General features: G+C 42.6%; 1 protein-coding gene across 8 annotated transcripts in view; it reads right to left on the reverse strand.

Moving 5' to 3' along the window:
* The window catches only part of GABBR2 (gamma-aminobutyric acid type B receptor subunit 2), a 1,059,696-nt gene that overhangs the window by 888,586 nt on the left and 147,409 nt on the right, over window positions 1-23,701 (reverse strand). For 3 of the 8 annotated variants that reach the window (XM_033929600.1, XM_033929603.1, XM_033929602.1), the window contains exon 2: window positions 3,803-3,960. The exons of the other annotated variants lie outside the window; for them this stretch is intronic. The gene's annotated coding sequence lies outside the window, so the exon portion shown is untranslated. The remainder of the gene's footprint in view (window positions 1-3,802; window positions 3,961-23,701) is intronic. 8 annotated transcript variants of the gene reach the window in all.

The following is a 23,701-nucleotide window of genomic DNA, read 5'->3' on the forward strand; positions in this document are numbered from 1 at the left end:
GGTTTGGTTTGTGTACAATAGTACTTTTAGTTTGTGGGTTTGTATTTGAAAAGGTTTTGTTTGGATTTTTTCAGTTTTCAGAATGTGTGTCTAAGGCCAGGTGTTCTGGTGGGGGGATGATAAATGACACTCACATACCCAAATTTCTAACCCTGTGCACTTAGGGTTTCATGATCCCTGTGGCCGTGTTTTCTGATCCGCGGCAGGATTCTATTTTAGAACGCAGCGGAAGGTATTACTCTGGCCACTTCCCTCCTCCCGCCCTCACTCACCAACTGCTGGAGGAAGCGCAGGCAAGCTCTCTCCCTGCTCGCATCCTCGGCAGAGAACACACTGGAGCTTCCCCCCTCCCGCCCTCACTCACCAACTGCCACTGCCGCTGATCCTCCTCTTCAAAGCAGCCTGTGATCGTGGCCGGCTTTAGCGAACCACGCAGGCCGCTCTCCAACCTCAGTTGCACATTCCCTCTGATTGCGTCAGAGGGAACGTGCTACCGAGTTGGAAAGTGGCTTGCGAGGTTTGCTAAAGCCGGCCACGAACGAACACAGGCTGTTTTGAAGAGGAGCAGGCCAGAAGACGCCGGGATGGAAGGAGGGTAAGAACGTGAACAATACAGAGGGAGAGGGAAAGGGGGCTGCTTTGGGGGGAGGGGTGTGCTGGGGACAGACAGCTTTGCTCTGGGGGGCGGGAGGGAAGTCAGAAGGACACAGACAGCAGCCAAGGAGGGAGGGAGAGAGAGAGAAAGAAAGAAACACAGACAGACACATCTATTGTAGCACCCTTTAATGTAACAGGCTTAAAGACTAGTAGGATATAAAAGCATCATCTTTTTGTTACTAATTCAACAACTTAAAGAACATGGTTTGAATATTTAAATCAAATATAAAATATATTGTTCTAAGGAACAGAATTGCTTCTGCCATATCCTCTCTCATAGAAGCCCTTAAATCTGATTTGACTATTTTCAAAGCCGAAAACAGTCAGCACTGACTTAGGTGGATGGCATTGTTGTTACAGTTCTAGCTACACCACTAATAACCTCTGGATAAACAAAGATGGCTTCTTCTATGGTCAGTACTGATGAGTGGCCATACTTTTCCACTTCCTTTAATCCTTCAAAAAAAACTCCTTTCTGAAACTTCTTTAATGGGACAATCAATCAACTGGTTGTTTTCCTGTGATTTAATCAATGTCGCTTTACTTTAAAATGTTCCATTCTATCCAAGTAGGCTTCAAAGTCTAATTCTTCATTTGAAGATGATAGTGTACCACCAATGCTTATTTGTTCATTCATCGGTTCAGTTGTTTCATAATACCCTTTCATGCAAACTGATACTTCATAGTGTGTCTATTTTCCTGTAGCAACTTGGTGATTGCTTAACAAAATTTGGGTCAATGTTAACAGCAGCTAACTGGATTTGATTATCATGCAAGAGATCCTCTCTTTTCTCTTTCATTGAAGAAACAATGCCATCAGCAATTAATCCTCCTTTATACCGTACATCAAACTTTTCCACTTCAAGAATTTACCAGGTGTTAAACCCTCAGATTGCAGTTTCTTGGTAACAGTAAAAGGGTGAGAAAGTAGACTTTCTAAATCCACTACTTCCACCTACAGTCTTTCAGATAGTGAAACATTTATGTTGTCCAAATCTTTAAGAAAGTCTTTTAATTCAAGCAAATACTTTTATCATCAAATATATGCTTCCCCGGTGTGTTGCTTGACCCAAAATTGCTCCTTTTCCAGCATGTCTGCAAATATAGCATCGGTTTTAGGGGTCCTGGCTTCAACAGCCACTTGCCTCAACTTGCCAATAAGTGTAGCTGTATTTTCAGTCCATCTCTTATTGCTTGTTGTAGTGTATGTATAATTCTGCTTCCACCAGTATCATCTAAGAGATGCACTGTTTTCATTTATTTGTGCCATTTGTAGATTATTTACAGGAATGGTATCTTCATCTCCTAATACTTGTATGGTTTCTTCATCAACTTTATTCATTTTCTCAAATGAGCTTAACATATTAGAAGCATTATCTGTTACAATACATAGGACCTGTCCCTTTTTAATTTCAAAATCTTCTAACACACCTTCCATTAACTTCTGAAGATATTCACCGATGTGATGTGCCTGGGTGTCCTTTACTGAGTTATCACACTATTACTTTCATCAAGAAATCTAACTTTAATAACAAAATAATTGACTGTGACATGTGCATGCATTCATTTTAAAGACAAAGCATAACTTCAAATTTTGGCCTCCTCTTTCTAGAGAAACTCCAAGTTTTTTAGCCATTTCTCCAACGAAGCCTAAAAAAGGGTGGTTGTGAAAAAATGTTTGGGGTACACTATTCTTCACTGCCATTTCAATAATTTGATGTTTGAATTTTTCTGGTGTCATTGTTACAGTAACTTTATCTGATGCAAAGAATCTTGATATCTGTATTTGGCCTCCAATAGATATTTGCTTTCTTGCTTTTGTCCTGGAGTAGATGGAATGTTAGTACTGGTATCTTTCTGATTTACAGCTTCTAACATTTTAGAATAATGCTGCAAGCTTCTTTTTAAATTTGATGCTCTTGTAGGAGCATTTTTGCCAGAACTGCTAAAGCTACTAATTTTTGCATCAGAGGATTTTTAACATCATCATTTATAATACACTGACACACAAAATGCTTTCCATCTATTGTGAAGTGTTCAAAAACAGCTGACTTTGTTGATACTCTCTTTGTCATTATGATTTTCTTCATAGGTTGCCACTTTTACTAATAAAAATATCATAAAATATACTACATTTTGTAATCAAATAACTTGATATCAAAATATATTCTAAAAGTAAAACATATCCTGAAAAAATGGGTTAAATCAAATTATCTGTGAAATAATAAATTAAAATATTATAATATTTACATGACATACAATTTAATTGTATTAGGAGTCGGAGTTGGCACATTTTTGCTGACTCCATAACCCAAAAATTGACTTTGACTCCACAGCCCTGCTGTTACCTATATACTTAACTGGGCAGAGATAGGACTGTACAAAAATCAGTCCTATCTACCCAGTTAGGTATACAGGCACTGAATATTACCAAACTCTGAACATCTTGTAGGTCTACCCCGATTCCATCCACAGACTGCCCCAGCACTAATCAGACAGTGTCGCTGCAGTCAGAGAGAGATTAACAACACAGTCCGGTTAAGTGCAGCTGAATATCCTTTCCTTGCTCACTAATCAGGGTTTAAATTGGGTAGGAGCCTCTCCTTCCCACTTAAATGCATTTGAATATCTGGAAAATCAAGTGCTCAATAGTTAATGAAGCAGCTCCTACCTCAGCACTATCTGTAGCTTATCTTGCTATATTGTTGTATTTTCCCTTTTTATTTCTTCGCCTATGTGTAATCTTGGAATCATAGGTTGAGGACTTGAGTGAGTTAGTAAATGTTTTTTTCATTTCTTTTGGCAATTGTACTAAGGTGTAATATGTTTTACACTATATGAACTTGTATTCTTACTATCTCACTTTCTGTACAAGTGTATTACTTGGTATGTAATAATGAAAAGTTATAAATAAATAAATAATGCATTTGAATATCTACCTCTTTATTACATAAGCATTTTCTATGACATCCCTTGGCACAATAGATATGGGAGATCTGCAGCCTATAAAACCATAATCAAGACAGCTGTTACCAAAAACATCCTAGAATCTGCTCTGTGGAATAAGAAGAAAAGGAAACATCATGATAATATTGCAACAGAGATTATGGAGTGGATATGAAAGCAGTCAGTGACAGAACATTACCTCTTTGTTTCAGTTTGCGGTTTCCAAGGTTGCTCTTTTTTGAAGTGCTCTTTTGTTACCATAGAAACAGAATGCTTTCTTCTCATCAAAATATTGTGGCATTCAGAAGTGAATAGATGAAATCATGCCTCAGTTCCCAGACCCGATGAGTAGAGTAACTGGTGTATTTGACGGATATAAAATTGTTTACTTTGACTAATGGTGCCGAAAATTAGTTCTTAAATAGAGAAACACAATGGAAGCTAAAATTCTTCCTGTGAACATTATGGTTTAATGGTGGCTAATGTTTCATTGTATTTGAATCCTTGTGATCTAAATTTCTAGTACATCCATATTGTGGAAAACCTTTCCCTCTGCACATTTTGCTTTGGTATAAGGACTTGGCTAGTCATTATTCAGAGTATGTTTCCTGTAGTTATAACTGCCGTGCCAGTCACTATGCTATTTTCAAGCAGTTCAGTATTATTTAAAAATGATTTTACCATTGATTTTGCAGTTTATGGATGGTTTTGGCATTAATAGAAAAAAACTAGATTTTTCTGCCCAGGTTCAACATGGGCACAGGCAGTACACATCTCCCATCCTGCCCTGCTGGTGTGTCTGTCTTAGCATGCTGAAGAACAAAACCAAAAACTGCAGTAATGGTGTACGGGACGCCAAGTCTTTAATAAACAATCATAAAAATAAGATCATAGAACAGTTTGTATCCAAAAGGACTGATATGATAACAACCGGACCTGATAACAACTGGATAAAAACTTGAATCAGCAGTTTCATTTTTTTGCCCTGCACCACGTAGGAGCTTTCACGGCTATTCACTGCTGATTCCAGATTTTATCCATCAGGTTCTCTTGTATTGACACGTTCTAGGACCCCTGAGGAAGGAGTGTTCCTTTGAAACATAGACCGTGTCGGGTCCGGTCTTATCAGTCCTTTTGGATACAAACTGTTTTATGATCTTATTTTTATGATTATTTATTAAAAACTTGGCGTCTTGTACACCATTACTGAAGTTTCTGTTTGTATTCTTCAACTCGATATTTCACTGCAGTTCTGTTGGTTTTTCTGTTTATTGCTGCCTCCTGTCTTAGCATGTCATCATAAGGAACAGGTTACCAGATATATTAAGGCTTCCTATACAGAACTCATTACATTTTAGCTGGATAAGAACTTAGGCATTGATTCTGTAAACGATGCCGTAAAATCAGCAGATGCCTAGAAAAATGTCGATATCTGCAGATTTATCACACTTAAGGCCCCGTTTACAGAATTGTACCTAGCAGCACCTATGGGAAAACTTAGAAGCCAGAAATATAGGCCAGGGTTTTAAAGGCCTACATTTCAATCACCTAAGTTATTGGAGAATTGTGCATAGCGGCACCTAAATCATACTCTGCCCATAAAGGACATGCCCAAGAACAGAACCTTGAGGCACACCACTGGTAACATCCCTTTCCTCAGAGCGATTTCCATTGATCACTACCCTCTTGTTGCCTTCCACTCACCCAGTTCCTGACCCAGCCCGTCACTTTGGAACCCATCCCAAGAGGACTCAGTTTATTTTTTAGATGTCTGTGTGGAACACTGTCAAAGACTTTGCTAAAATCTAAATACACCACATCTAGCGCATATTTTCTATGCAATTCTCTGGTCACCCAGTCCAAGAAATTGATCAGATTTGTCTGACAAGACCTACCTCTAATGAATCCATGTTGCCTCCTGTGCTATAAAACACAGAATTCCAGAAACTTGACCATTCTCTGTTTTAATAGCGTTTCCATTAATTTGCTTACCACAGAAGTCAGACTTACCGACCTGTAATTCCCTACTTCTTCCTTACTTCCACTTGGGTGGAGAGGGGACATCCAGTCCTCAGGTACCACTCCTGACTCTAGAGACTCATTGAAAAGGTCAGTCAGCGGAGCTATCAGAATTTCCCTAAGTTCCTTCAGCACCCTTGGATGTACACCATCCTGCCCCATCGCTTTGTCTACTTTTATTTTAGCTAGCTCCTCACGAACACAACCCTCTGAAAATCGATCCCTGTCCCTCTTTATCTTCCTAGTTCCTTTCCTTTAACCCTTCATTGTAGCTCCTTTTCAACCTAACCCTGTAAACCGTGCCGAGCTCTACGCTTGTGGAGATGGCACGATATACAAACCTAAGGTTTAGTTTAGTTTAGTCTATTACTCCTCCATCCCTATTCAAGGTTTGTTTTCTGTGGTCCAGCTCCCAGGGCTTCAGCCATAAACACAGAACAGAAATATTTGTTAAGCAATTCAGACTTTTCTTTATCAGCTTCTACATATTCCTCCCCTTCACCTTTGAGTCTCACAATGCCACTTTCGCACTTCTTTCTATCACTAGTATATCTAAAAAATGTCTCGTCTCCCCGTTTTACTGTGTCAGCTATTTTTTTCTTCCATTTGCATTTTTGCTTTCCTGACTATACAACCAGCCTCTCTTAATTTTTCCAGATATTTTTGCCTGTCTTCATCTTTCTGCAATCTTTTGTAGTTTATGAAAGCTAACCTCTTATTCCTTACCTTCTCAGCTACTACTTTTGAGAACCAAAGCAGCCTTCTTTTCCTCTTACTTACTTGCCTAACAAAAAGGTTTGTCACCCTTACAATCGCTCCTTTCAGTTTTACCCACCGCATTTCCACTCCTTCCAGACATTCCCACCCAGACAACAATTCCTTGATGTAAACCCACAGTGTTCCTACAAGGCACATTGGCAGAGTTCTCTCTTTATTCTCTAAGGCTTGAAGCCAATCAGGGCCTTAGGCCCCTCCACTTCATCCCAAGATGCATTGGGAGGGGGAAGCCCATCATTCGAAGCACACAGCCCTGTAGGCTTCCCTCCTGCTTATCTGTCATCAGCAGGTACGGGCGGGGGGGGGGGGGGGTCCAGGCATTTATTTAAAACATTTCTAATCTACCTTTATCCAAGGCGGTTGACAATATCACATACACAATTCAAATTTAAGCATCTTAAACATCACAGGGATGCGCTTCCAAAGGATGTGATAAGACAGTGTACGGTTTCGGGGTTCAAGTAGGGATTGGATGATTTCCTGAAGGAAAAAGGGATAGAAGGATATAGATAGAGGATTACTATACAGGTCCTGGACCTGATGGGCCGTCGCGTGAGCGGACTGCTGGGAATGATGTATGTCATGGGGATGTCAGGGGGAGGGGCTCAGCTGCTCCTGACAGGGGGAATCCCCATCAGCTGAGTTGGCAGGAATCCCTGAAACTGGCTCAGCTGATGGGGATTCCTCTGCTGTTATCAGCTGATAGCAAGCCCTCAATGTGCTGTTTTGTTCCCCATCTCTGGGTGGTGGGAGGGGGGTCATAACTACTGGGGGCACTTGGACCTGTTTTACTTTAATCTAAGTCCTAGTGTGTAAGTTTGTCCTAGGATGTCCTGGAAAAGCTTTGATTACTGCTTTAGGACATCCAGGTGGAAGCCTGCCCAATTCCCACTCATAATATACCTCTCAACATGCCTCTTTAAACTCTGGACGCACAGTAGCTTAGAAGTGCTGCTGAATGTCCAGAAAGTTTGTTTTGATTATCGGCCCTTGGAAGTCCTTACTATTAGGACGTCCAAGTGCCAACTTAGGCAGGTTTTTGGATGATTTAAAAGTTTTGATTATGTCCCTCTCAGTGCATATAAAGAGAAAAGTACTTGTACTGTCTGTTCCTCTTGATTTCTCCCTGAAGTAATCCTTACTTATCACATGACCCACAAATTACCACCAAACACACAAACACTAACGTTTTACTGTATATATGTAGGATTGTTTAAAAAGTATCATTGTTATTGTTGAGTCTGGCATATTCTTTTACACCTCATTCTATTAAGACCCCTTTTTTTAATACAAAATTTATAGCTGTGCTCCTATTTCTTGTAGAAGAGGAAATCTCCACAAGTTGTACTCAAATATCCAGTAAGCAGTTTGAATATTTGTTGGAGCATAAGTAAAATAATGCAGCAGGCCAAATGTTTCCAGATATTTGATCCATTATTTATCCTACTTAAAAATTTTGTTCAGTAACTGCAGTAGTGTTACACAATTTATCTGTGTCAACAGAGACTTTTCATGTTCTTTCTCAGTTTTATTTAACAGGATTTACTCCTGCAGTTTGGTGAACTTTTGTATGAGTAGTGGTATTGAAATATATCATTACTGTAAGCTGGTCTTTTCTTCTCCTTTTCAATCTTAAGTTGAAACAGAGAGGAAAGAGTTAAATCTTTTGTGCTTGCAAATAAGCTTTCAGCTGAAATTGAATGTGAATATGACATATCAGTTTCTGCAGAGCTTATTCGGATGAAAAAGAAAAAAAAAATGCACAAAGCACCTAAATTAGTAACAGTGTGGACAACCAGTGTTATCTTGTGTTTGTTCTTGATGCTTTCATCTAGTGTGGAAGTTCCTAAGGAGATCCAGCACTCCATTTTGAGATGATAATTAAAAATGAAGTGTGATATGAATTTGTCTAATAGCAAGTTTGGAGGTTTCTTGGTAACCCTCCATACCATCTGTATACACTATAAAATCTGTTATCAGTATCAAAATGTTCTCTCTTATTTCATAACAAAAAAAGAAGAGCAGAGTGTAGAATCCAAGAAGAAACTGCAGCCACATGGAATATTGTAAATACTGAAAAGGAATAATTTAATAAGAAGACATTATTGAGAGAGTAATTCTTAATAGGGTGCCCACTGTAGGTGCCGGTTATGATGCCTATTTTAGGTCTATTCTATAAAGGCACCTACTTTTTATAACAGAATACTAGTGCATATGGCTGAAAACGGCATATATAAAAGACATTATCACTTACACCAGCTCCATCATTGATATTAATGCATTAACACAGGGCCAGATTAAAGGGTAGGCCTAGTAGGCACGTGCCTCGTGCCCGAAAATATCAGGGGGGCCCCAGGGCCGGAGTTAGGGGGGAAGCAACAGGGCAGCTGCCCTGGGTCCCGCAGTTGCAGGGGGCCCCTGACTGCCTGGTGAGGTAAGGTGAACTTCCCTCCCAATCCCTCGCTGCCCTCTCGCCCACCGCCCGTAAGCAAACTGAACCCAGGCCACGGGGCTCTAACACTGCGCGCGCCAGCTTCCCTTCTCCTCCCTATCCCTCATGATGTAACTTCCTGTTTCGGAGGAGAAGGGAAGCCGGCGCGCGCAGTGTTAGAGCCCTGCGGCCTGGGTTCAGTTCGCTTATGGGTGGCGGGTGAGAGGGCAGCGAGGGTAGTTCTCTCTACTGCCACATCCAACATTTCTCCCTCTCTCATCCCCAGGATCAAGTGCATTTTCACCACTGCCCACCAGCCGCATGACCATTTCTCATTCTATCACCCCTCTCCAGCCCAATGCCACATCTCTCCCTCCATCACTATGTCCAAAATACCTCCCTCTTGCATCCCCTTCAATCTGTCCGTGTTTCTTCTCCACCACCATATCCAACATGTCTTCCTCTCTTCCTTATATTCCCTATGCATCTCTACCTCACTCCTCTCTGCCAAATTTTCCTCTTTCGTCCTTTCCCCATGTGCACCATCTTTTTCCCTCTCACTCACACACTCATGCCCAACAATTCTTCCTTTCTATTCCCTCCCATGTCCCAAGCTAGTGCCCCCTTCCTTCTTCCCTTCTGTGTCCCATGTTAATGCCCCCTCCCTTCCTTCTGTGTCCAGAGTTCATGCCCCCCTCCTTGCCTTCTAGCCTTTGTTCCAAAATCATGCCCCTCCCATGTCCCAATGTGCTCCCCCCTCCTTTCTCCCTTTGTCTCAGATCATGTCCCCTCTCTCCCTTACTTGCTCGAGCTGCACTTGCTTCCTTCAGGGCCATCTAGCTGGGCTGCTCCTTTTGCCTTCAGCGGCAGTTGTTGCAGGGGTACATGGGCAGCGGTTCACACGATGCACCTGGCTGACCCACAAGCCTTCCCTCTGACATCAGCTCTGATGTCAGAGAGAAGGTTTCTGGGTCAGCTACATACAGCAGGAAAAAACACACTGATGTGTCCTTCCAACAAGTGCTGCTGAAGGCAGGAAGAAGGTAACTGGGATCTCCCGCTGCCCTGAAGGCTTTCTTCCGACATCAGTTCTAACATTGGAGGTAACTTCGGCGGAGGGGTAGCGGGCAGGAAGGAGGGATCCCTGGCAGCAACTTCAGTGGAGGGAGGCGGGTGGGCAGGCAATATCCTCGGCGATGGCAGCAGCCAGTGCCACGTACCCCGAACAAGCAGCTCATGTACCCCCTAAGGGTACTCGTACCACGTGTTGAGAAACACTGGTCAAGCATATAAGGCTTTACATGGTAATGCTCCTAAACAATTGGCACCTTTATTATGTGTTCCAGCTAATTTTATTATTACATGAGGTGGCTGTAATTTTAAACTTAAATTTCCAACTGTTTTTAGAGTAATTAGGAAGAGTTAACTGCTACAATCATTTTCTTATCAGGCTGTTTCAGTCTTCCATTAGAAATAAGAAGCCTAGATTCATAAATTATTTTTTTTAAACTTTAAAGACCTAGTTTTTTTGATAAATGTTATTCTTGATATTTTAAATTCTTTGTGTAAGTTTTAAGTACATGTGCTCCCCTTAATGACCTTAAGTGACTTAATCCTGAACTCTTTAACATACCACTCTTTCAGAAAATCACTAAAAACCCACCTATTTGACAAATTCACCTGATCCTCCAAATCTGCGCCGATACCTACCTCATCTCACACATGTCTTCCTCCTACCCTATGCCACCTCTTCACATAACTGTCTTTCTATCCCTCCCCAATTCTAATTTGATGTTATCTCGCTGTCCTTACAGCACCTCTCTTGTTGTACACCATCTTGAACTGAAAAGGTATGACAGGATATAAATAAAGCTATTAATGTAGGATTTTTTCTTCTTGTAATCCACTTTGAATTTGAAATGAAAAATAGCAGAAGATTACTGATTATTATTATTCGTATACCTTTCTTCTCTCTACACACTGCATTTAGGTGCCATTTTACTGAACAGCACTTAACAGAACATTCTCATTTTTCATGCATGTGTATCAACACATGGGTATAAATAGCTAGAATACTAGCATTTACATACATTTTTCCTGCCTAAATCTAGGCAGCTCCTCATCGAATTACTCCCTTAATATCTAATCTGTAAAACACTAATTCAACATATTTCTTCTGAACTTCTTGTAAGAGAGCTTAAAGTACATGAAGTAAAACAAACAGCTGGCAAATAAGCAATTAGCAAAAAACATACAGAGGCTGGAAATAAGGCCCCCTTAGGCTACCAGATGATCCTGGATAGTCCAAGAGTCAAAACAAGAAATTCCATTGGTCACTGGTGAGGTCCCACTTGGAATATTGTGTTCAGTTCTGGAGGCCGTATCTTTGCTAAGGATGTGAGAAGATAAAAGCAGTCCAGAGAAAGCTGACAAAAATTACATTGGAATTGTGCCAACAGATATATGAGAAAAGGCTTGAATACCTGAAAAACAGAAACTATTGCTGCTGGGGGATTCCATCATCGGAGGCATTAACCTTGGAACACAGGGCAAGAAGACCAAAATAGTGAAATGTCTTCCAGGATCCTCAGCTTCCAGGAGTTCTAGGTAAATACTGACTATAATTAAGGAAGAAACTAAGGATTTTAACACCGATGTTATCCATCTGGGTGTTCCTGGCCAACAACTGGCCTGACCAACAACTCCACACTTGCAACGCAGAAAGCTTTTCGGGAGTTTGGTGAGGGTTTGAAACCTTTTGTAAAGACTGTAGCTTTTTCAGAAGTACTACCTGCATATGGAAAGGAAGAGCAAAGAGTAAAACACAGAGGACTTCCAATAGGTGGCTCAAAGCCTTGTGTCATTAAGAAGGCTTTAGGTACATAGGTGGATGGGGAAATATATGGAAAGACAAGAGACTATATTGTAATGATGGGTTACATCTTACTATAGCAGGAAAAAGAATCCTTGCTGAGAAATTTAGACAATATGTTTCTTGGCATTTAAACTAAAAGGTTGGAATGGTGTATGTATGAAATACAATTATGGAGGCCACCCCCAGCAAAAGACAAAATGTGATGGCAGTAAAAATAGCAATGTAAACAATATTAGAAACTCACTTCTTAGCAATGTAACAGGAAGAGAAATTAAACATTAGCCTATACAAAAACCGAGTTTACCACTGAAAGATAGTTGGAAAGCAATGACCACAAACACTCACAGTCTAAGCAACAAAGTTCATGATCTGCAAGCCGTAATGTTAGAGGCAGATCTGGATATTGTTGCTATCATAGAGACATGGTTCAATTACTCCCATGGATGGGATGCAAACATAACAGGATACAGTACTCCCCCGCGAATTCGTGGTCCACGGTTCCGGTCATTCGCGGTATTTTTTGTGAAGGGGAGGCAGGAGAGGGCAGCCGGAGCACCGGCGAGTGAAGGAAATCACTTGCTGTATGCTCCGACCACCTCTTCCTGTACTAAAGTTGGGCCTCACCAATCAGAAGCTGCTTTGACACGCAGCTCCTGATTGGCGAGGCCCAACTTTAGTACAGGAAGAGGTGGTCAGAGCATACAGCATGTGATTTCCTTCACTCGCCAGCACTCCAGCTGCCCTCTCCTGCCTCTCCAGCTGCCCTCTCCTGTCTCCCCTGCCTAAAAAACATATTCACGGTTTTTCAACATTTGCAGGGGTTCCTAGAACAAAACCCCCACGAATATCATCTTTTTAGGAAGGATAGAGATGGTCAAAAAGGTGGAGGAGTAGCTCTCTATGTAAAGATCGATATCCAAGCAACTGAAATTCAGGGGACCTCTGAAAAGAGAAGATGGAACTTCTATCTATGTGGGTGTAGTCTACAGACCTCTGACAGATATCCAAAGGTTCAGAAAGAGGAGGTGCTGCTGTTGGGTGACTTCAATCTGCCAGATGCGGACTGGAAAGTTCCATCTGCATAATCAGAAAGAAGTAGGAAGATTGTGAATGCCTTTCAAGAGGCTCTGCTAAGACAAATGGTAACGGAACCCATGAGGGGAAAAGCGATACTAGATCTGGTCCTCACAAATGGGGAGAGTATATCTAATGTTTGAGTGGGTGCCCACCTGGAAAATAGCGATCATTAAACGGTTTGGTTTGATATAACAGCTAAAGTGGAGGGCAGCCATACAAAACTCAAAGTCCTAGATTTCAAATGTACGGACTTTAATAGAATGGGAGTATACCTGAAAAAGAACAGTTAAGATGGGAGGACTTAAGGGAAGTGAAAAAACTAGTCTTAGCTGAAAGGAGCACAAAAATGGCTACTGACCTTTATTTGAGTTAAATAAATAAAAATAAGACCCCAGGTGTGCCTTTTTAGAGGCTACTCTGGGTCATATGGTTTGGTCTTGTCCATCTGTGGCTCTATTTTGGGAACAGATAATTGCTTCCGTGCAATCCATACGGAATGTTACAATTCGCTTCCAAAATTTTTGTTTGGTATAGCTCCTTTGTTTCCCAGAAGAAAGGTCTTGGTGCATTTCTGTGTTGGTCCCCTTAGCTGCTCTTAAATGCATTCTACCAACTTGGCTGGACTCTGCTGCACCTACTATTCAACACAGGAGGGGCCAGATGATTACTATCCTCTCCTGGGAGTGCAGAGACATTGCAGATCTGGACTCGCAACATGGACATCATTTCCAATTAATCTGGGAACCTTTCTGGAATGCTTTGACCCCAGTAGCGAGAAGTCGGATCCTGAATTGACACTTGCCTTTTCTATTGTTTTCTGTTCCTTTGTTCTGGTGGAACCTGTGGTGGTGGTGGTGGTGAGGGGGGGGGGTGGTTGGGAGGGTTGGTGCTTTGGTATGTTAAAATGAGCTGTTTAACATTGTTTGCTTATTGTTGTGGTGCTGATCAATAAAAAATTGTTTTCCATAAAAGAAAAAAAAGGAAACTGATATGGATCTCTAAACTAGTGGCAGAGAAAATAAAGGCAAAAGATTTGGCGCTCATGAAATATAAAAAAACTCAAGAAGAGGAGTACAGAAAGGACTACCATAGAAGGATATTAAACAAACTTGACGGGTTGAAGTTAAGACCCAAAGTGGTGAACTGGATTAGAAACTAGTTGACAGACGCCAGAGTGTGGTGGTTAATGGAATTCGCTCAGAGGAAGGAAAGATGAGTAGTGGAGTCCCTCAAGGATCAATGCTGGGGCCGATCTTGTTCAATATGTTTGTGAGTGACATTGCTGAAGGGTTAGAAGGAAAAGTGTGCCTTTTTGCAGATGATACCAAGGTTTGTAACAGAGTAGACACCGAAGAGGGAGTGGAAAATATGAAAAAGGATCTGCAAAAGTTAGAGGAATGGTCTAATGCCTGGCAACTAAAATTCAATGCAAAGAAATGCAGAGTAATGCATTTGGGGATTAATAATAGGAAGGAACCGTATATGCTGGGAGGAGAGAAGCTGATATGCACGGACGGGGAGAGGGACCTTGGGGTGATAGTGTCCGAAGATCTAAAGGCGAAAAAACAGTGTGACAAGGCAGTGGCTGCTGCCAGAAGGATGCTGGGCTGTATAAAGAGAGGCTTAGCCAGTAGAAGGAAGAAGGTGTTGATGCCCCTGTACAGTGAGGCCCCACTTGGAGTATTGTGTTCAGTTTTGGAGACCGTATCTGGCGAAGGACGTAAGAAGACTTGAGGCGGTCCAGAGGAGGGCGACGAAAATGAAAGGAGGCTTGCGCCAGAAGATGTATGAGGAGAGACTGGAAGCCCTGAATATGTATACCCTAGAGGAAAGGAGAGACAGGGGAGATATGATTCAGACATTCAAATACTTGAAGGATATTAATGTAGAACAAAATCTTTTCCAGAGAAAGGAAAATGGTAAAACCAGAGGACATAATTTGAGGTTGAGGGGTGGTAGATTCAGGGGCGATGTTAGGAAATTCTACTTTACGGAGAGGATAGTGGATGCCTGGAATGCGCTCCCGAGAGAGGTGATGGAGAGTAAAACTGTGACTGAGTTCAAAGAAGCATGGGATGAACACAGAGGATTTAGAATCAGAAAATAATATTAAATATTGAACTAAGGCCAGTACTGGGCAGACTTGCACGGTCTGTATATGGCCGTTTGGTTGAGGATGGGCTGGGGAGGGCTTCAATGGCTGGGAGGGTGTAGATGGGCTGGAGTAAGTCTTAACAGAGATTTCGGCAGTTGGAACCCAAGCACAGTACAGGGTAAAGCTTTGGATTCTTGCCCAGAAATAGCTAAGAAGAAAAAAATAAAAAAAATTTAAATTGAATCAGGTTGGGCAGACTGGATGGACCATTTGGGGTCTTTATCTGCCGTCATCTACTATGTTACTATGTTAAGTAGGGAGTGGAAAGCATGAAAAAGGATCTGCAAAAGTTAGAGGAATGGTCTTATATTTGGCAACTAAAATTCAATGCAACGAAGTTCAGAGTAATGCATTTGGGGAACAGAAATCGGAATGAGTCATATGTGCCAGGATGTGAGAGGCTGATAAGCACAGATGGGAAGAGGGATCTTGGGGTGATAGTGTTTGAAGATCTAAAAGCAAAAAAAAAGGTGTAACAAGGCAGTGGCTGTTGCCAGAAGGATGCTAGGCTGTATAGAGACGCATAACCAGTAGAAGAATGTATTGAATCCCCTGTGCAGGTCGTTTGTGAAGCCCCACTTGGAATACTGTGTTCAATTTTGGAGACCATATCTGGCAAAGGACATAAGAAGACTTGAAGTAGTTCAGAGAAAGGTAACAAAAATGATAGGAGGCTTGCACCAAGACATATGAGGAGAGACTGGAAGCTCTGAATATGTATACCCTAGAGCAGGGGTGCCCAAAAGGTCGATTGCGAAGGCAATGCGAGTCAATAGCGATGGGCTCTATGATACTTACATTGCCTTCACATTCTACCTGCTTCCTGACGCCGTAAACAGGAAAGCAGAAGCGCTGGGACCACCAGCCTTCCTCCCCCCCCCAAAGACGTCAATTCTGATGTCCGAGAGGAAGTTCCGGGCCAGCCAATCTCTGCCTGACTGGCCTGGAACTTCCTCTCCGACATCAGAATTGATGTGGGGGGGGGGGAGGATGGTAGGCCCGGCACTTCTGCTGTCCTGTTTATGGTGTCGGGAAACAGGGAGAGCTCAGAACTCAGCAGCGTTGGCTTGCGGGCCTTTTCCCCAATTTTGGCGGTGGTGGCTTGGGGGGCAGGAAGAAAGAAAGGGGGCAGGCAGGGAGAAAGACAGAAAAGGGGAACAGGGAGACAGAAAAAGAAAGAAAGAAAGAAATGGGGCATGGAGAGCAAAAGGCAGACAGAAAGAAAGGGGGACAGGGAGTCAGAAAAAGAGACAGACAAAAAGAAAGAAGGGGGCAGGGAGAAAGAAATAAAGGGGAGGGGGGAGGGAATGAGGTCTGGAGGAGAGGATGCATACAGGAGGCATTAAGAAGGGAAGAAATATTGGATGCACAGTCAAAAGAAGAAAATGCAACCAGAGACTCATGAAATCACCAGACAACAAAGGTAGGAAAAATGATATTTTCAATTTAGTGATCAAAATGAGTCCATTTTGAGAATTTATATCTGCTGTCTATATTTTGCACTATAGCCCTCTTTTACTAAACCGTAATAGCGGTTTTTAGCGCAGGGAGCCTATGAGTGTCAAGAGCAGAATGGGACATTCAGCGCAGCTCCCTGTGCTAAAAAAACACTATCGCAGTTTAATAAAAAGAGAGGGGGTATATTTGTCTATTTGTGTATAGTTGTTACTAAAGTGACATTGCATAAAGTCATCTGGCTTGACCTCTTTGAAAAAAAACCCAGAATATAAATGATAATTAACATTTTCTCTGTGAACAGTGTGCTTTGTGTTTTTTAAAATTTTATTGTTGGTAGATCATTTTGACTTGGTCATTTTAAAAGTAGCTCACAAGCCCAAAAAGTGTGGGCACCCCTGACCTACAGGAAAGGAGGGAAGGGGAGATAAGATTCAGACGTTCAAATACTTGAAAGCTATTAACGTAGAACAAAATCTTTCCAGAGAAAGGAAAATGGTAAAACCAGAGAACATAATTTGATGTTGAGGGTGGTTGATGCATGGAATGCACTCCCAAGGGAGGTGGTGGAGAGGAAAACAGTGACAGAGTTCAAACAAGCGTGGGATGAACACAGAAGATCTCTAATCAGAAAACAATGGATATATATTGGAGAACTAAGGCCAGTACTGGGCAGACTTGCATGGTCTGTGTCCCGTATACAGATATTCAGTTGAGGATGGGCTGAGGAGGGCTTCAATGGCTGGGATGGTTTAGTTGGGCTGGAGTGAGCTTTTATGGAGACTCCAGTAGATAGAACCTAAGCACACTACTGGGTAGAGCTCTGGGTTTCTGGTCCAGAAATATCTAAGAAAAAGGACAATTTATATTACAGGTAGTCCCCATTTTACGAACATCTAACTTACGTCAGACTCATACTTATGAATGGGGGTCCTGTTCTACCTTTAGTGTCCCAACGTGCCCCTCTCCCTCCCTCCATTCTGTGCCCCAAATACATGCCTCCCACTGGCAGGTGTTTACCTTCTGGCTGGTTTCCTCCAACTTCCAGCTGCATTTGTTTCTCTGCACAGATCCGCAGGCAGCAGCTCCTACGTGCATCCCACGGCTGAGCCAGAAGCCTTCCCTCTGATGTGGGAGGAGCTTCCTCTGACATCAGAGGGTAGGCTTCTAGCTCAGCCGCTGCATATAGCTTTGTGCAGAGAATCGACTGTGGCTGGAAGGAAGAAGGAGCCAGCCAGAAGGTAAACACCCGTCAGAGGGAGGCACGTACTTGGGGCACAGAATGGAGGGAGGGAGGGAGGGAGAGGGGCACATTGGGACAAGGGAGGGAGAACAAACTTCGGACAAAGGATGGAAAGAAGGAGGGAGGAACCTGGGACACAGAATGGAGGGAGGGAGGAGAACATGAGCCATAGGATGGAAGAATGGAGGGAGTGAGGTAAAGAGATGCTGAGGTGGGGGAGGGAGAATTGGGAGAATTGGGAGAAAGGGAGAATTGGGTGTCTGAGTGAGAGGGAAAGAGAGATGGTACACATGGAAAGATGAAGAAAGAGGAGAATTGTTGGGCATAAGGAGGGAGAGAGAATATTGGACATGGTGGTGGGAGAGGTGTGAGGTAGAGATGCATGGGGAAGAGAGAGATGAGAGGGAATAATGCTGATGTGATAGTGGAGAGGGAAAAGTCAGATGGATGGAAACTGAGGGATGCAAGAGGAGTCTCAAGGAGATGGAGAAGGTGGGAAGAATACTAGGATCCGAGTTGCATACAATTTCAACTTAAGAATGGTTTAAATAAAATGAATCCATTCTTAACCCAGGGACTGCCTGTAAATGATTAATTTATAGAGCATGTACAGTTGGGCAGACTGGATGGACCATTCAGGTCTTTATCTGCCGTCATTTACTATGTTACTATGCATACCCTACCGGAAAGAAGATATTGAGGAAATATGATACAGACGTTTAAATACTTGAATGGTATTAAATCTACAAACAAATCTTTTCCAGAGAGGGAGAAGCAGTAAAACTAGAGGACATAACATGAAATTGCAGTATGGTACAAACAAAACAGAACTGCAGACGAGGTAGATATAAGAGTAACGTCAGGAAATACTTTTTCACGAAGAGGGTGGTAGATACCCGAAATGCCCTCCCGGTAGAGGTGAAGAAGGAAAAACAACGGATAGATACAAAAGATCCCTAAATAGAAAAAAGATAGTCTTGATACAAAACTCAATAGATCAACACATTTTTGCATCTGTATATACCGAAGAGGATATATGCAATATACCAGAAGCCAACAGGTTATACACAGAAAATGAAGACGGGAATCTGACAGGGTCGACAGTCAGTCTAGAAAAGGTATGCAGACAGGCTTAAAAACGATAAATCCCCGGGACCGGACGACATCCATCCGAGTGTAATCAAGGAAATAAAAGGGGTTATAGCTGAACTGCTTCAACTAATAGCCAATCTGTCAATCAAATCAGGAAAGATTCCGGAAGACTGGAAAGTGGCAAATGTTACACCAATCTTCAAGAAAGGTTTGAGGGGAGATCCGGGAAACTACAGACCAGTGAGTCTGATTTCGGTACCGGAAAATATGGTAGAGGCGCTGAAAAAGGAATGCATAATCAATCATCTTGATAGACACAAACTGATGAGGACCAGCTAGCACAGCTTCAGCAAAGGAAGATCTTGCTTGACAAACTTATTGCACTACAGATAGACAAGGGTGACCCAGTCGACATCGTATATCTAGATTTTCAGAAGGCGTTTGACAAGGTTCTGCATGAACATCTACTTTGAAAAATTGCAAGCCATGGAATCGAGGTTGATATACTCATATGGATTAAAAACTGGTTGGTGGATAGGAAACAAGAGAGTGGGGGTAAATGGACAATACAAAGACTGGAAAAGCGTCACAAGTGGAGTGCCGCAGGGTTCGACGCTTGGGCCTGTGCTCTTCAACATATTTATAGATGACCTAGAAATTTGCACGACGAGTGAGGTGATTAAATTTGCAGATAATACAAAGTTATTCAGAGTAGTGAGGACACAGAAGGATTGCAAAGACCTATAACGAGACAAACACACTCGAGGAATGGGCTGCGAAATGGCAAATGAGGTTCAATGTGGATAAGTGCAAGGTAAAGCATGTGGGTAACAAAAATCATATGCATGAATACAGGATATCCGGTGCTATACTCAGAGAGAGCCCCCAGGAAAGAGACTTGGGATTACTTGTAGACAAGTCAATGAAACCGTCCATGCAATGTGCGGCGGCAGCGGCGAAAAAGGCCAACAGAATGCTAGGAATGATTAAGAAGGGGATCACAAACAGATCTGAGAAGGTTATCATGCCGTTGTACCGAACCATGGAACGCCCCCACCTGGAATACTGCGTCCAATACTGGTCGCCGTACATGAAAATGGACATAGTACTAGTCGAAAGGGTCCAGAGAAGAGCGACAAAAATGGTTAAGGGACTGGAGGAGTTGCCGTACATTGAGAGGCTAGAGAAACTGGGCCTCTTCTCCCTTGAAAAGAGGAGACTGAGAGGGGACATGATCAAAACATTAAAGATTTTGAAGGGAATTGACTTAGTAGAGAAAGAGATTGTTCACCCTCTCCAAGGTGAAGAGAACGAGAAGGCATGCGCTAAAGTTAAAAGGGGATAGATTCCGTACAAACGTAGGGAAGTTCTTCTTCACCCAGAGAGTGGTAGAAATCTTACAGAGGCTGTTATAGGGGAAAGCACCTATCAGGTATTCAAGAAAAGGTTAGATAAGTTCCTGCTGGACCAGAATATAAGTAAAGCTAGACTCAAATAGGGCACTGGTCTTTGACCTAAGGGTTGCCATGTGAGCGGACTGCTGGGCACGCTGGACCACTGGTCAGACCCAGCAGCAGCAAATCTTATGTTCTTAACTATAACTTCATTTATGATACACAAGAGTGGCGCTTAAATAGAAGCCCCAGCAATGGTGAAGCAAAGCTGGTGTTGGATAGAATTATACAGTCTGTGTCCCATATATGGCAACACTAGGATTACCAGATTTCCACTTTAAAAAAAAAAAAAAAAGAGGACACTTGGCCCTGCCCTGTTCCTCCTCCGCCCCCACACAAACCTGGTGTTTCCTTCTCTGGGCCTTGTCTGGAAGGCCTCGTGCATACGTAGATGTCAATGCGATTACATCACGCTCATGCACACATGCATGTGATGTCAGCATGTCGACATTGTGACAGGGAAGTGCCTGTCAGCGGTTTAAACCCGGTTTTAAACCCTGCCTTGCAAAGGGCTGTCCCTATTCCTAAGCCCAGGAAACTGTCTAGTATCCCTGTGCCTATCACTAAGAGCCAACAGGCAGGGCAAGGCAGAGAGGCAAGGACAGAAACCATAACGTCTAGTTTGGGGCACTATAATTCCTTTTATGATTCCTTGGGCAAAGCTCTGACAAAACCTCTGAGAAAGAAAACCAGCACAGGCATGGTTAATGAGGGGGGTGTGGCTAGCAAGCAGGACGAACCCAGAGGGAGAGTGAGATTAGGCTTGCAGCATAAAATGAGCCCAGGTGGAAACAATAGGGGCAGGGCTGATGAGATTACGAACACTGTGGAGAATACTGGAGAGAAGACTGGAAGGAGGAATGCAGGGAAGAGCCAGGCTGCACTAAGCAGGAGAGAGCCTGCCAAGAGGTCTCTGTCCCAGACCTTAGCTAAGGCACAGCTGGTCTTACAACCCTCCCGAGTGACCAGACTTCTAACTCCTCAACAGCAGTGCAGGGAAGTAGCAAGACTTCCAGGACAGGGATGTCTGTTAGCTGGCCCTGAAGGGAGTTCTTACCCTAGCTCAGAGAATGGTGATTCCCTAATGGAATTAGAAAGGGCGTTATCTGAGAGCAGTGACATGGAATGCAATCTCGCAGCATGGGAGCTCCAGGAGAGTCACGGATAACGAGGTATGAATGGGGGAGGGGAATGAAAGTGCATGTTTGGAAGTAGCGTTCTTTCTCCCTTAGTCTAACTGTGAACTAGCATGAATAAATTACTTAGAGCCCGAGAGGAAAGCCTGTGAAGATAGGGAAGGAGGTGAGAACCTGTAATTAACCTCCTCAGAAAGCTTGCACGGAACTTAGAGTCCCGATATAGTTTAACCCTGAAGCAGGAACTTTGGGAGGGGACTAACAGCAGTCTGAAACGGTTGGGTTATAAAGTTCCCTAGCCCTACCCTGAGAGCTTGGGGTAGTGGGGGCATTGGGCTTCAGGTGGGACAGTGCTAAAGCTTCCTAATGATTTTTCAAACAGAAAAAGCAAAATCAGGAGAAAATGTTTTTGGTTTTATTTTTGGCTTTTCTGCCTGGACATCAGGCTGGACGGTATGAAAATATGTTTTGTTTAAGTCTCCTCAACACAGAGGGACTGCTTGAACCCTAGTGCTGTAAACTGAGGGAAATAAACGAAAAGCTGAACTTTACCACTAACGCAGCCTCCATTACTTATTTCACTGTTTCCCAGCGGAAGTCCTCCTGGGAGCGCTTGGTCCTTACGCCTGGGGCGGGAGCTGGGTTGCTAGCGCTAGGCTTAGCCCCGGCCCCGCCACAACATCCACACATGAGCAGAGGCCCTCCAGATGCGGCCCGAGCTCAGGGCCTTCCATAACGTGGACAAACTGCCAACAAATATCTTCCTACTTTGAGCCATGACACCAATAACACTTCACAACAATAATTCCTACCAGAACACCTGACCCTGGTCACACATGCAGAACATAGATAAACCCTATGCAAATACAGGACCACAAAACTCTGAGATGCCAGGCTCTGCATGTAGTACAACACCAGAGAAATAGAAAGAAATACATTTCTTGCTGAACAGTGCAAAATATAAACAGATGTAAATTCTAAAAACTGACACATTTCAATCACTATAGCTATGTGATGCTGGGTTCTGAGTTAGGAGTCACTGCCCAGGAAAAGGATTTAAATGTCATTGTTCAGGATACATTGGACACCTCAGCTCAATGTGCAGCAGCGGCTAAAAACGCAATTGAAAAGTTAGAAATTATCAGGAAAGGAATGAAAACCAAAGATGAAAATGTTATAATGCCCTTGTAGCGCTCTATGGTACAGCTGCACCTCGAATACTGTGTGCCATTTTGGTTGCTCTCAAAAAAAATATAGCGGAATTAGAAAAGGTATAGGGAAGGGTGATGAAAATGATAAAAAGGATGGGACAACTTTCCTATGAGTAATGGCTAAAGCGGCTAGGACTCTAGCTTGGAGAAGAGACGGCTCAGGGGTGATATGATAGAGGTCTATAAAATAGCTAAGTGGAGTGGAAAGGGTAGATATGAATCACTTGTTTACTCTTTCCAAAAATACTAGGAATAAGGGGCATGCGATTAAGCTTCTAAGTAGTAGATTTAAAACAAACTGGAGAAAATATTTCTTCACACAACATGTAATTAAATTCTGGGATCTGCTGCCAGAGAATGTGGTGCAATCGGTTAGCTTAGCAGGGTTTAAGGTTTAGATAATTTCCTAAAGAGAAATCCATAGGCCATTATTGAGATTTCTTGGGGAAATCCATTGCTTATTCATACTACTACTTAGGATCTAGATAGGTACTTGGAACCTGGGTTGGCCACTGTTGGAAACAGGATACTGGGCTCAATGGACCTTTGATCTATCCCAGTATGGCAATTCTTATGTTCTAACATTGCCTTGATAATAAATGTGACTGTAGGGCAGACTGGATTGACCATGCTTAACTTTATCTGTTGTCATTCACTATGTTGCTATATTCAAAGCAAGTTATATGTTTGCCATCAAGTGCCAATGCATAACTTGCTTATCCTTAGAATTCCAAAATCAGATGGATAATGTTGGATTGTTTTATAGCAGTGGTTTTTAAATCTATCCTGAGGGATCCCCAACCAGCCTGGTTTTCAAGATATCCTTATTGAATATGCAAGAGGCAGATTTTTATATAATAGAAGTGACAGACATGCAAATCTGTCACATGCCTGTTCCATGTTTTCTTGGATTCAGACTCAGTCTTTGTCTTCACTACCTCTACCAGGAGCCTATTCCACGCATCTACCACCCTTTCTGTAAAAAAGTATTTCCTTAGATTACTCCTGAGCCTATCACTTCTTAACTTCATCCTAAGCCCTCTCTATCATCTCTCCCCTCTCCTGCCTTTCCTCCAAAGTATATATGTTTAGATCTTTCAGTTTGTCCCTGTATGCCTTATGACGTGGACCATCGGCCATTTTAGTAGACTTCTTTGGACTGACTACATCCTG

The sequence above is a fragment of the Geotrypetes seraphini genome, chromosome 2 (assembly GCF_902459505.1).
Source record: "Geotrypetes seraphini chromosome 2, aGeoSer1.1, whole genome shotgun sequence".
In the NCBI taxonomy this organism is placed as follows: Eukaryota; Metazoa; Chordata; class Amphibia; order Gymnophiona; family Dermophiidae; genus Geotrypetes; species Geotrypetes seraphini.